Genomic DNA, 13,866 nt, shown 5'->3' with positions numbered 1-13,866 from the left:
AGCGAATTCCACAGATTTACAACCCTCTGAAAGATGAAATTCCTCCTCATCTCAGTCTTAAATGGCCGACCTCTTATCCTGAGACTGTGGCCCCTAGTTCTCAACTGTCCAGCCAGGGGAAATAACCTTCAGCATCTGTCAATCCCCCTCAGAATCTTATATGTTTTAAAACCTTAACATAAACCTTTAAATACATTTTTTATCCCAACACCGAGTTCCAGTTGTGAGGCTGCTGTGATTTTTTATCTACTGTGGCTTTTCCCATCAGTTTTCCAGCAATCGCAATCCTTTTATTTTATTCACAATATGATTATTTCTGCGCTCCTGGCAGGAAACCAAAATCCTAAAATGGATGCATTCTGTACCAATCGGCTACTCCTTGCTCAATCCATTTGTTCTGCCTGTTTATCTAATATAACACCAATACAATAGGCCCAACACATTCACATAGTTATAATCCAGGCACGAAAAGAAAATGACAAAACACTTGGTGCTCAAAAAAATTGAAGAATTCGTGTTACTTTTCCAACAGCATTAGCAAATTGTCTCTGCAATTGTTCTTGAGCTCGTTATGAAAACCATTATAATCAATCAAATGTTGTAAAATACATTAAAAAAAGTGGTATTAACATCTGCCCAACCTGCCACTCTCTCATTATGCCCATGTCATAGTCGAGCATAATAAACAACAGCAGATGGCTGAATGACAACTAAGCCCAATGCATTTCTTTCATTAACAAAAAAACACTTTTGTTTAGCCTATCTTTATTAAAACACAATATTGACAAATACCCCAGGGGCTGAAGGATGTCATAGTAGCACATGTTTCATAGTAAGTGGATTGTAGGCTCGAGGCAAATTTTGACCCGTATCTTGCTAAAAGCAGTGAATACAAACATGCAGTTGGCAACTGGAACTATAGGTAACAACTAGAGTCAACCCAATTACTTTAAGGAGGAGCTCCAGCTTTTTCTTGGACAAAAAGGGTACAGAAAGAAAGATGTGGATTTCTATAGTGCCTTTCATGACCACCTGATGTCTCAAAGCACTTTACAGCCAATGAAGTATTTTTGAAGGACAGTCACTGTTGTCATGTGGGAAACGCGGCAGCCAATTTGTGCACAAGCAAGCTCCCACAAACAGCAAAGTGATAATGACCAGATAAACTGTTTTTTTGTTATGTTGATTGAGGGATAAATATTGGCCAGGACACTGGGGATAGCTGCCCTGCTCTTCTTCAAAATAATGCCATAGGATGTTTTACATCAACTTGAGAGAGCAGGCATCTCTCGGTTTAACGTCTCATCCAAAAGATAGCACCTCCGACAATGCAGTACTCCCTGGGGTAGGGTTATAAAAGATTGATGTGACTATTTGTAGTGTCCTTTTGCGGTCCTTCTGCATCTGCGTCCCCTCGATCCCCTCGAGACTCCGCCCCCGATGCCTCCCGCCCGAAATCGGAACCAGAAGTGGGCCCCAAACCAGAAGTGGGACCCTGCAATCAGTCTGACCACATTGTTGATTTCTCCAGGAGCCTCTGGGTGACCGGGGGAGAGAGAGAAATGGCCGGGTGGACAGGGAGAGAGATAGCTGAACAGCAAGCTCCTGAGCCTCCTGTTGAGCCACGGCGGAGGCAGGCGGCAGGGGCGGAGACAAAGAGACTGGGAGGGTGGGGGGAGGGGGCGGGGAGAGAGAGAGAGAGATTGGCGGGGGAGGGGAGAGAAAGACTGGGTGGGGTTGGGAAGAGAGAGAGAGTGCGTGGGAGGGGGAGAGAGAGAGAGAACCTGGTTGGGGATGGGTGGAGAGAAGAGAAAGTAGGCCGGGGGAGTGGGGGGGGGATGGGGATGAGAGAGAGAGAGCCTGGGGGGCCAGAGAGAGAGAGAGCTAGGCGGGGGAGGGGAGAGAGAGAGCCTGCGCGGGGGTGGGGGGGAAGAGAGAGAGACTAGGCCGGTGGGGGGGGGGGGGGAGGGGCGGGAGAGAGAGAGAGAGAGAGAGAGAGAGACTAGGTGGGGGGTGGGTGAGAGAGAGAGGGTACCTGGGGAGCGGGGGGGGTGGAGAGAGAGTAGGCCGGGCGGAGCGGGGGGGGGGAGAGAGAGAGCTAGGCAGGGGAGGGGAGAGGGAGAGCCTGGTGGGGGGGGAAGAGAGAGAGACTAGGCGGGATGGGGGGGGAGAGAGACTAGGCAGGGGGCGGCGAGGGGTGGGGTGGCGGATGAATGAGAGAGAGAGAGCCAGCGGGGGAGAGAGGGCCTTGGGGTGGAGAGAGACATGGGGGGGGTGGAAATCGGATGGGAGAAAGGTTTTTCCAATCCAGAATTAACAACACTGGCACTATTCACTTCATAGCCAATGAACCGGCTAACAATCTGCACACAATGCCCCATCTATGGCAGGGGGGGATGGGGGTTAAGGTCTTGCACTTGTGCTGGGGTAACGGACTTCAGCTGGCACTTGCTGGCTTTTGGAGAGATCTATCCTCTGTGGCTTCTGAAGTCAAAATGGATCGAGTTACAATTTGCGAACTCAGTCAGAACTTGGGCTGGGCGGTTCCAAGTACACATTCCACAGAAAATTCAGGGTGTGGCTTATCCTCCAAAGGGGACCAATCAGCAATAGGTGCAGTGAAATTGGAAAGCCAATGAGAGACAAGGCAATACAAATAGATGCATCTATTAAGGATGCTGATGCTGAGGGACAAAATATTTTTACAGTTTTAGCACTACATCTCTACATTATCGCATTAAGCACAATCAAGTTAGGTATAGCTGAGTTACTAAACAGTTCAACTCACTCCCTGCTCTGCCTCAACAATAGACCTAGTTGCTTGCCTTGGAAAAGCACCCTTTAATCCAGTCTGCTATTTCTCCTTGTGGCCATTTTTCTATTAAAGATATACACCAATAAGAATGTAGCTAACTCTGTCACATAGTTATGTCACATACGCCTCTTTCAGTCAGCAGAGCCCTTTATTCCATTAGGCTGGGCTGGATTGGGACCGAAGTCTTGAAGGTGAAAGGAGTGTTAGTTGTAATTTATGTGAACTTAATTGAACACGATAATAATTCCCTTTGATGTAGTGTTTTTTGTGATTCCTAAAACTCTCGAAATCCTAAATAATCAGTCTGAAAGAAAATTAGTGAGAATTTGGGCTAGACTTTCCACTTCACATTACTGGGCAAGTGCCCATATATCGCCCAAAACGGCCTGCTCTCACCCATTTTGACTAAAAAGTGGAAAATTGAGCTGCAACATTGCTGGAAAAATCTTCCCCCAACTTTTGGCTCACATCGCCGAGGTGATCGCTGAGGTGATCGCCCGCACATCGCCCAGCGCTACTTTCGGCACATCGCCGGCACATCACCGGGCTGATCACTCGCCGAGAACATCACTAGAGAATAGTTGTTTTCCCGGGCCATCCTCACAGAGCTCAGCACTACGGACGCCATTTTGAATGTCGCAGGAAGAGAGGAGGCTGCTTAAACAGGGGCTTAGATAATTTGTGAATTATTTAAGTGCCTTTTAAAGATAGATCCACTCACAATTAGATGTTTTATTATATTTATATCAATAAGTGACATTTCGTCCTTACTTGGTCTGGCCTGGCCATTGTTTTACAACAGTTGCATTCATGTTTTACTAAAACTTACATTATTAGAAGACACTGCACAACAATTGTAAACTGAAACAAAATTGTTTCAATAAAATAAGAGCACTTGACTCTTATTTTTAAATAACAAACACAAAAACACCCTCCCACCTCTCTCCCCCCACCCACACGCCAACAGTGAAACAACAATAAAAACACCAACAATAAACAATGTGAACAATATGTACAATATAAAAAAGATTGCACTCCTCCCTACTTGCGGCCATGTTTTCCTCCAGATCCTGGACCCAAACGTCTCCTTACCTCACCCACCCGTTTTAGGCCCTGGGTACTGCTACAAAACTGGCGTGCAGTGGGCAACAGCTAAACTTCATGCCATGGTGGGGGATTTGGTGGCACGATCGCCTGTTGGGAGGCTGTTGGAGGGGAAGAAAAAACAATGGGAATCGCCTTCCGAGTCAGGAGGTGGTGCTTCCTCTGGACCCGCCTGTGTGCTGGTGTTTGTGGTCATGGGATCTTGGGGTGCAACGCCGTGTGCTGCCAAGAACGCATGCCGCAAGGCATGGGAGGAGGCGGTGTTTTCACGCATCTCATGGATCATCTGCTGCGTCGCCTCTGCTCGGCGAGCAGACACCCGGGAGAATTCCTCCATGAACCCCACAAACACCTGGTGCTGCTCGCGATTGATCGCGACAGACTCCTCACACAGTCATGCCAGGCTGTCTACATGATCATCCAGGGCAGGCCTTTGCTCAAGCCGCAGATTCGGCCTCCGTGGGGTCTGCGACAGCACCCTTGATACCACGTTGACTGTGGTCGGTCGCTGCTGCGATGGTGATGTTCTTCCTTCCTTCAGGACATCAGGACTTCGAGGCTGGAGAAGTTAGTTTACAACTGTCACGTTGGTTTCTCTCCTTCTATTGATGACACAGCGTAGTGTGTTACTAGTCTGTCAGTCAAAGTGTCATCTGAGGTGGTAGCAGCCTTGTAGCTATCTAGCAACTGTGGATATCTGAACGGAATATATGGAATTAAGAACAGTAAAGTAAACGGGATATATGAAAATGTATAAGCCATGGAAGAATAGCTGGGAGAATGTCAGATTGCAAATAGTGCAACATCAGCTTAGCTAACAGTCTGTCTCAAGGTTTCAAGTCACTAATCCTGCCAATAATATATAATTGTAACATGAAATACATCTGCAGAATTGCAAGGTCTCAGTAAATAGTCACACCATTAGATTGAAACATTTGGAGGCAATACTTGAGCTTTCAAGAAGAACATCTCATATAGATTGACTAATGAGTGGCTGAGTTAGACTGTCAATCCATTTGTATTTTGTTATCTGATTTCAAAACTGTATAACTGTTAACGCTTTACGATGTAACTTCACCTATCCGTAGGGAGTGTGTACGCTCTATCCAGAGAGTATATCTTCTGTCTGATAGGTCTTACTGGCCGGTAATAAAGACTGCTTTGTTCAAAGCACAAGAGGTATTCGACTCAGTAATTTTACTGAACCAGATTGAAGTAAAAGAATCCAGGAATTAACATTTGGTGTCAGAAGTGGGATCTCAACGGACGACTGCCGAAAACTTGCGAATTAAGAGCCAGACTAGCCTTGGACGAGACGAGGGGAAAATGGCCACTGGAGTGAGTATGATTTCAATACTGCTCCAGTTTCCCCCGGTTTCAAAAATCTGAGGAAAGTTTGGCCACTCGCTGGTTCTCAGGTAGTGTCTGAACGAGATCCAGGACAATCTGGTGAATACCTTTCAAACTTAGAATAGGGATAGAGATAGGGAAATTGTGCGATGACGCAAACCAAGCGGCGACTTGGAAAGGGAAAGATAGTTAGAGCTAGATAGGGATAGATGATCAATCATGGATCCAAAAAAATTTAATAGGAAAGAAAAGAGACTCTTGTGAATGTCTGTTTAAATGAGAAATGCTTCTGTGACTTTTACTGTAAAAAAAAAGCCGGGGAGTTGTGGTTTGTTTTATCTCAAACAGAATGAAAGTTTGTTTTAACCCTTCGTAGTGTTGTCCTGTATGTGGGAAGTTTAAGAGTGTGAACCTTATTGAATTACGTATATTCGGATGATAAGTTGCGGAGCCAGGAAATGCCCAAAGGATAGATTTGTTAAAAAAGAAAAAATTACATGGTCCCGGTGGTTAAAAAAAAAAGAAAAACTTGTTGAAAACAAACATTCAGAGAAGGCACAGCAAAACAACTGAGATGGATTCAAAAGGATTTAAAAAAAATAATAATTTATATTAAATAACACGACCTTGAGGCTGGAACAATTGAGATAACGAAAAGCAGTCCACAGCCTACGTGCCAGACTTCTCTCTAGTTATAAAAAAAAAAGTAACGTACTAAATAGATGCCGAAAGAAAAAGATGTTCTGAGATTTTAAATTATGAAAAATATAAAATCACTCCTGTCCAGTTGGCAGAAAAACTCCATTAAATTAGGGCTTTCATTGACTGATTGAATTTAAACTGCGCAGTAACGTCAAAGGATAGGGAAATTTGGAGACTAAAAGAAATTAATTGAGGCTCATAAGAAATCAAAATTAGAAAATTAGGCTCACAGGGAATAAAATGGGGATTTAAATAGAGGATAGGTGTTCAACTCAGGTACGACGAAGGGACCTTGAATATCACTTGGCCCGTCTAGGCTCTGATTGAATTTAAAAAAAAACCCTGCAGCAACTCGGAAGGTAGGGCCGACGCGAACGCGCGGCCGAGAGAGAGAAGGGCCGAAGCGAACGCGCAGCGACGTAAACGCGCAGTGAAGCGAACGCGCAGTGACGTCAACGCGCAGTGACGTAGACGCGCGGTGACGTAAACGCGCAGTGACGCCGACGCGTAGTGACGCAGAGGCGCAGCAACGCGAATCGCGAAAGTCAGTGCTAATGGCAGTAAGTCTGTAAGTCTTAAGGTGTTTAGAGTTTTAAGTTTAGTATTAAGATCGCACGGCTATGCGGACCGTGCGGTGATGCGGGTAATTTTGTAGATCGTGCGGCTATGCGGACCGTGCGGTGATGCGGGTACGTGTTAGAAGTCTTTGTCTATTTTGTAGATCGCGCGGCTATGCGGACCGTGCGGCGATGCGGGTAAAGTAAAGTTAAAGTATCTTAACTCGCGCGGCGACGCGAGCCACGGGTCGACGCGGATTGCGCGGCGGCGTGAACTGCGAGGCAACGCGGATTGCGAGGCGACGTGAGCTGCGGGGCAACGCGGATTGCAAGGCGACGTGAACTGCGAGGCGACGTGGTAGTTTAGTATTAAGATCGTGCGGCGACGCGGACCGTGCGGTGATGCGGGTAAGTGTTAGATTTGGAGTTAGTTAAAGTCCGTGTTAGTTCTGTAAAGTCTGTGTCTATTTGTAAGTTTGTTTAAATTGCACGACGACACGAACGCGTAGCGACACAGTAATACGAGGGGCAGTGTGAAAATGGGAAATCAGTTAGATAAAACCACGGATGCGGATAGTCCGCTACAAAAGTTATGTGAGGAATTCCCTGAAAGAGCTGAAGACTTTAGAAAATTATCAGGAGCCCTGAACAAATTATTAGGGGATGACCAGTGGCCTCTAAGTGACACTAGAAGCGTAGAGGTAAAAAAAAAAGCACAGGGATTAATTTGGAGAAGGGGACGAGGAAAAGGGGATAAAAAAAATTTAATTGCAACCTGGCGACATTATTGTCAGAAATTAAAAGATGCATCACTTCTATCGAGTTGGCAAACAATGCTATTAAATTAGGACTTGCATTGACAGAGGGAACACATGTTAAAACTGTAGACGTCTTTAAAAAAAAAGAATGAATGTGCGCACGAGAAACTTGCTAAGAGATCCTCTGGGACCTCTGAGAAAGGTATTGATCAACTATAAGTTAAAATGGCTGGCTTTGTGTTAACCGAGGCTGATGATGAAATTGATGAGTGGCCACTGACTCAGCGCCCAACGGCGCCTCCCGCACCCCCTGGCCTCTTGCTCCAGTCCTCTTCCCAACACCCTCCACCTAACACTCCGGTAAAAAGAGTTAGGAACAACCACATATCACCAAAGCAACAAACCCAAACTGACTCCTCATCCTCTGATAGCGATTCGGATCCCCAGTTTACAAGCAATACAGCCGAAAGGACCAGATCTCACACTCGAAAGGGCAGAACTATATCTCAACATCACAAACAGTCCCGTAAATCTTCTAGTCAACCTACCAGTCCAAGTTGTGAAAGACATAGCAAACACCCCCGCCGATCGAGACACAGAACTGTCAAGCAGTCAGACAGCTCTGAAACATCCTCCGGCCTAGAAATGATTTCCAAGATCCCAAAGTCCCGACACCAATTCCCTGTCAGACCAATGCCAAACCCTGATGCACAACAAGCTGCAGACCACCTCTCTATAGATGTCTGTGATCTTCAAACAACTATTTGATTGCTCACGCTATCCGGACAGATGGAAAGGGCAGTTAGATATTATTGGCAGAAAAAGAAAGGGGAGGGGGGAGGTGCGCCCCCAACCCGGGTCAAAACTGAATACGTGACTAGAAAGGAAGAGCCATCTCGGGAGGAAGGATCAATAGAACCGCAGTGTTGCATACAGGATTGGATGGATAAGCAAGGATACGGTTATACTAAACAACCAAACGGACCGAGCCCTGCTAATAAACCTCCCTATTGTCCCCGGCATGGTATGGGAAGAGGCTGGGACTGGGTAAGAGGAATTGACTGTTTTAATTGTGGGCAGGAAGGATATTGGAATAAAAATTGCCCCTACCGTCAGCATGGAAAAGGAAGAGGAGGAAGAGGAGGGGGGCAAGGGGGGAGAGGAGGATCTTACACTAACTTCTCCCAGAACAACCCCTTTGGTCAATTGTCCCCCAATTGACTACACAGCTTGATTGTGCAGGGATCCTCCCCGGACGACGAACCCATTCTGAATGAGTGGCAACCCTTTTTGATAGATACGGGAGCCTTCATGTCTTCTGTACAATCAAAGCTTAAACTCCCTGCTTCTACTGAAACACAGGAACTTTCAGGATTCCTGGGACAAATCTCGACATTCCCAGTGTCAGAACCGGTTAAAATGGGTTACCAGGAAGAATCGGTGGAACATCGAGTTGTTATCACAACCAATCTGGACTGTAACTTGATGGCTAGAGACCTCCTTTGCAAATTCCAGTTGCATTTGGAGTGTGGAGATAACGGGATTATTGTAAAACAGGAAACCCTTAAGCGGCAGTATTATACCACTAGAACCCCTCAGTGGTGGTCTCTGGACCTGCCGCAGGCACCCTGTCACGTGACCCTAGCATACGATCCCAGTGGAAAGAATCAGGTCCTGCAGAACTTTTATCAGGATCACGAAGGGGAAGTGAAGGGAATTCTATTTAGGGCTAGAGTGACTGGACTGGAAAGAGAGGCAGATTTTGTGGAAGTGGATAAGAATCTGTGGAAACAGCCCCTAACAATGGCACCGCATATTGCTCGTGAAGTATTAGCCCCTCACCATGCTAAAGATTTGGGAGTTATGGTACACAAGGCCATAGATGAGGCTGACCCTACCAGCCGGGATGTGCAAATCGTAAAACATGGCCGAACAGTCCAATTTAATGGGGACCCCGAGAAAGTATTAACAACTCTATGGCATCATACTGGCTCGGACATACCCGACTATGTGGATCCTCATGTGTGGGCAGAGGACCCCTCCCAAGTGGGTTATACTCCCATTAATTGAGATCCCAGTGCAGGGCAATGTGGACTGGCCCTCTATCCGACAGAACCCACTGAAATCACAGGCAATCCTAAACTGACTTTTCGGCACTGTACTGCAATTAATCCGGCCTGTTTTCTTACTGAGCCACCCCAAGATGAGGAAGAACCCAGTCATGATTGCTTATCTTTAATTTAAGAGGCCACATCAGTCAGGGAAGATTTAGTTGATGTACCAATGGAAGATCCAGACTGTATTCTTACTGAGCCAACCAAAGATGAGGAAGAACCCAGTCATGATTGTTTATGTATGTTGACGGAAGTACTTCTATTAATCCAGAAGATACACGAATCTCAGGATACGCCATAGTAAACCAGGAGAATCAGGTCTTGGAATCTGCCACTTTGAAACCGCCTATTCTGCTCAACAAGCTGAACTATTCGCCCTCACCCAAGCCTGTATCTTGGCCAAAGATCTCAAAGTCAATATCTATACCGACTCTAGGTATGCCTTTGGGGTGGCGCATGATTTCGGACAATTATGGAAAATAGGGGATTCCTAACCTCACAGGGGAATGAGATATCTCAAACAGCTAGTATCTGATTTGTTGCAAGCCCTCATGTTCCCCAAACGCATTGCCATTGTACCAAGAGGCCAAACAGGCCTCTCATGACCAACAGATGGTAGTGCCCAAAATTATGAGTCAGACTAAAAATCCTGCAAAGGATAAGTTAGCCTCGAAAAAACCAATGCCAACCATCCAAGATGTTATAAAAGCACAGGGGGACGCTCCTGAAAAAGATAAACTGTTGTGGAAATATTATGCATGTACTTATGACAATGTTTCTAAACTCTGGACCACTCCCGCGGAACAGACTTGCATGTCTGACGAGTTGGTTTCATGGGTTATAGAATGTCTGCATTTTGCTACTCATTGTGGAGCAAGGGCAACAAGTGATACGCTTTTGGCTACTTGGTGGCACCCTAAACTCCAGGCGCTCACCCAGAACATCAGTAGTCGTTGCCTGGTTGGCCAGCAACATATTCCAGGGAAGGGAGTCCCCTGTGATTGGGGTAAAACGCCCCTACCCGAAGGTCCCTTTGAGATATTTTAGTTGGACTACATTGAGTTGCAAAAAGTTCAGTGTTACAGATATGTGTTAGTAATAGTAGATGTGTTTAGCAGATGGATTGAAGCCTACCCTAACCTGGACAATAAGACTCAGACTGTTGTTAAGGTGTTAATGAGGGAAATTGTTCCTAGATATGAGATCTCAGCTAGACTGATGACCACCTATGTTCTTTCTCTGACTCAGGCTCTGCGACTAGTTCACAACCAGGTTCAAGATGCTTACCCGAATAGTCCCTCGTGGCACCAGGGAAGTATGGATTCGGAAGGGATTAGAGCCACAATAGGAGGGGCCTTTTTAGGTGTCACTCACTACCCCCACTGCAGCCAAGGTTGAGGGGAAAAGTGTCTGGGTTCACCTGCACCACTGCAAGCTCATCACCATTTAAACAAATTTTGCTGGTTAGTCTAATTCCTGTTTCTATTCCAGATCTCCTCCTCCCTATAGCTGAACAAGGCAGTTGAAGGAGGATCAGTTTGACCAAATACACTGACGGAGACCTGAAGGGAAACGTGAAAACAGAACTCTTTTTATCAGCTAAATAATTGGACTATTTATAAGATGAGACTGTGTCTGTATGCTACTGTCTGCATAATAGTGTTGATATATGACAGTTTTGGTGCACGGGAAGGAAGACAAAGGCGAGAGCTCCATGTAAACACCTTTTTGTTTATGTCTTACGTTTATGCGGAAAAAGGGCACTGCACTAGATGCTGGGTGTGTTCACATATCCCTATACATTCCAAAGGGGGAATTCCTTTGCGCACCGTTCCCCTGACCCTAACTGAGACTGTTAGATGGATTCAAAGAAACGATATTGGAACAGGTAGCTAACCGCACTGCTGAGGCTCTGGAGGGCATCACAGCTGAAATGGTAGCGATAAGGACCATAGCATTACAAAACCGAATGGCCCTCGATTACCTGTTAGCTGAGAAAGGGGGAACGTGTGCCCTGATAGGATCTGAATGTTGCACTTACATTCCTGATAGTTCAGAAAACATAACCCACCTTGCCGATCACATAAGGAGGGAGGTGAAAAAGTTATCCACACCAGCAAAAGAACTTAGCAGGTTTGATTGGTTTCTGGGTGGATCTTGGAGATCCTATCTAATACATGGGGCAATTGTTCTCATCATAATAATTACCTGCTGTTTGATTGTTGGTTGCCTTAACCTCTGCTGTAAAGCAATGACAAGGTTAGCAGACCCTCTTGTGGTCAAGGGTTCCCGGGTTATGATCCAACAAACTAGAGAACTACTCAACAATGCAATACTCATAGAATGATCCTAAATGTTATCATAGAATGATAAAAGGGGGGATGTGGATATCTGAACGGAATATATGGAATTAAGAACAGTAAAGTAAACGGGATATATGAAAATGTATAAGCCATGGAAGAATAGCTGGGAGAATGTCAGATTGCAAATAGTGCAACATCAGCTTAGCTAACAGTCTGTCTCAAGGTTTCAAGTCACTAATCCTGCCAATAATATATAATTGTAACATGAAATACATCTGCAGAATTGCAAGGTCTCAGTAAATAGTCACACCATTAGATTGAAACATTTGGAGGCAATACTTGAGCTTTCAAGAAGAACATCTCATATAGATTGACTAATGAGTGGCTGAGTTAGACTGTCAATCCATTTGTATTTTGTTATCTGATTTCAAAACTGTATAACTGTTAACGCTTTACGATGTAACTTCACCTATCCGTAGGGAGTGTGTACGCTCTATCCAGAGAGTATATCTTCTGTCTGATAGGTCTTACTGGCCGGTAATAAAGACTGCTTTGTTCAAAGCACAAGAGGTATTCGACTCAGTAATTTTACTGAACCAGATTGAAGTAAAAGAATCCAGGAATTAACACAACCACCTAACCTCTGTTGAAAACAGGGGTCAGTTATACGATTTCAGTGTTCTAATCTTGCCGCCAAATCTGTTCAAAATCCTTTGTATAATTTTGTCGGGCTTGGTTCTTCTTTGTAATATTTTGTCGGGCTCGTTAAAAGTTGATATGTCTTGAGTGGGTTGATGTTCAAAAACTGTTTTCTGATGGAAATATTAGTTTGGTAATTGCAATGTCCTTTTGTGCTTTTGTCTTTCGCATACAGGCTGGATTGGGCCTCTTTGTGATGTATATGCTGAAATGGTTGTTCAGACCCATGTTGATGGGTAGCTACCTCTGGGTGATTTTGTGATGTTAATGTCTCTTGTGGGGGAAGGATTTTCAAATACTCATTCTTCCAGACAGGTTAACTCAGTCCTCACATCCAGGGAGCTTTACTTAATTAGACTGTCTCTTGCTAGTTCCGTAGGTTCGCCCACAGCCTTGAGTTTGTCTTTTAAAATCCAAAATTCTACAAAGGTCGTAGTTTCTTCCATAAGCACTTTAGAGTTCCAAACTTTTCGGTAGATAGTCCCAAATTAAATTTCCTTTCGAATGAGCCCAAACACAGGGGAGGTTTCTTGTGAATTTTGCATTCCTTCAGCCTCTGGAGCTGGGAGTCCTGAAAAACACAATTGAGCTTATTAGAACAGAAGGGATCGTTGCGCTGCGCTGGCATACGTAGGAGGAACAGCACTACTCCAATAAATGAGAGCGAGAGACGTTACATATTAATGCATCATATGATAGTACATATGGTGGTGCATATGATGTAATTCTCTGCACCAGAGAGTTGTGATCTAGATCAGTCGCAGATAGACAGAATGATAAGGGAGCGAGGGTTTATGGGGTGCAGACAGAGAAGGGCACAGATGGCCAGGTGGTCTGCTCTTACATTCTTATGTTCTTATGTTGTCAACCTGAGAGTAGCACAGAGTAGCACAGAGGAGGCATGCATAACATGACATCATTTGTCTATTCTTTTACAAAGAAATGATGTTACATTACTTTAACACTGCTTGACACATTACTCACATGGCGCATGGGAGGGTCCGGCAACACCACGGGTGGCCGAGCGACTGTGGGCCCCCACTAGTGCTGCAGCACGTTCCTCAAGGCCAGTCAGTGGCTGTATTACAGCAGTACCCCCTCCGGTGCGCCTCTGCTGCGCCCGGTTATGAGATATCTTCCTCTGCAAACATGAAAAGAGCATGGCATAAGCTACTTGACTAGGTTATATCATTTATAGACAACAGTTTCCAATGTTATATGCTAATATGGTTTGTGTCCAGAATTGATGCACGGTTATAACAAAGATCGGGGTGTTTAGGAGTTAATGCTTGACACAAACATCTCTCTCAAATACAATCTACATTAAACTTGACAATGGCAGTAGCTAATGTCCAAAATTGTCCCAGGCCAGACAGTGAGCAAAAGCAGCTCTCCCCCAGTCCAAGGGCACAGGGTTATAGCCATGTATAGTTCTTAGCGGGGTTGCTATATCTTATATATGTT

At 45.2% G+C, this 13,866-nt stretch overlaps 1 long non-coding RNA gene across 1 annotated transcript; it reads left to right on the top strand.

The window, feature by feature from the left end:
* Nucleotides 1-5,266: 5,266 nt before the first annotated feature.
* Nucleotides 5,267-12,264, top strand: LOC139263053 (uncharacterized). Its single transcript, XR_011593030.1, has 2 exons — nucleotides 5,267-6,936; nucleotides 10,892-12,264. It is a non-coding gene; the product is annotated as an uncharacterized lncRNA (long non-coding RNA).
* Nucleotides 12,265-13,866: the final 1,602 nt, after the last annotated feature.

The sequence above is a fragment of the Pristiophorus japonicus genome, chromosome 4 (genome assembly GCF_044704955.1).
Source record: "Pristiophorus japonicus isolate sPriJap1 chromosome 4, sPriJap1.hap1, whole genome shotgun sequence".
Classification (NCBI taxonomy): domain Eukaryota; kingdom Metazoa; phylum Chordata; class Chondrichthyes; family Pristiophoridae; genus Pristiophorus; species Pristiophorus japonicus.
Note: the sequence above shows the minus strand (reverse complement) of the source record. Positions and strands in the feature narration are given on the sequence as shown.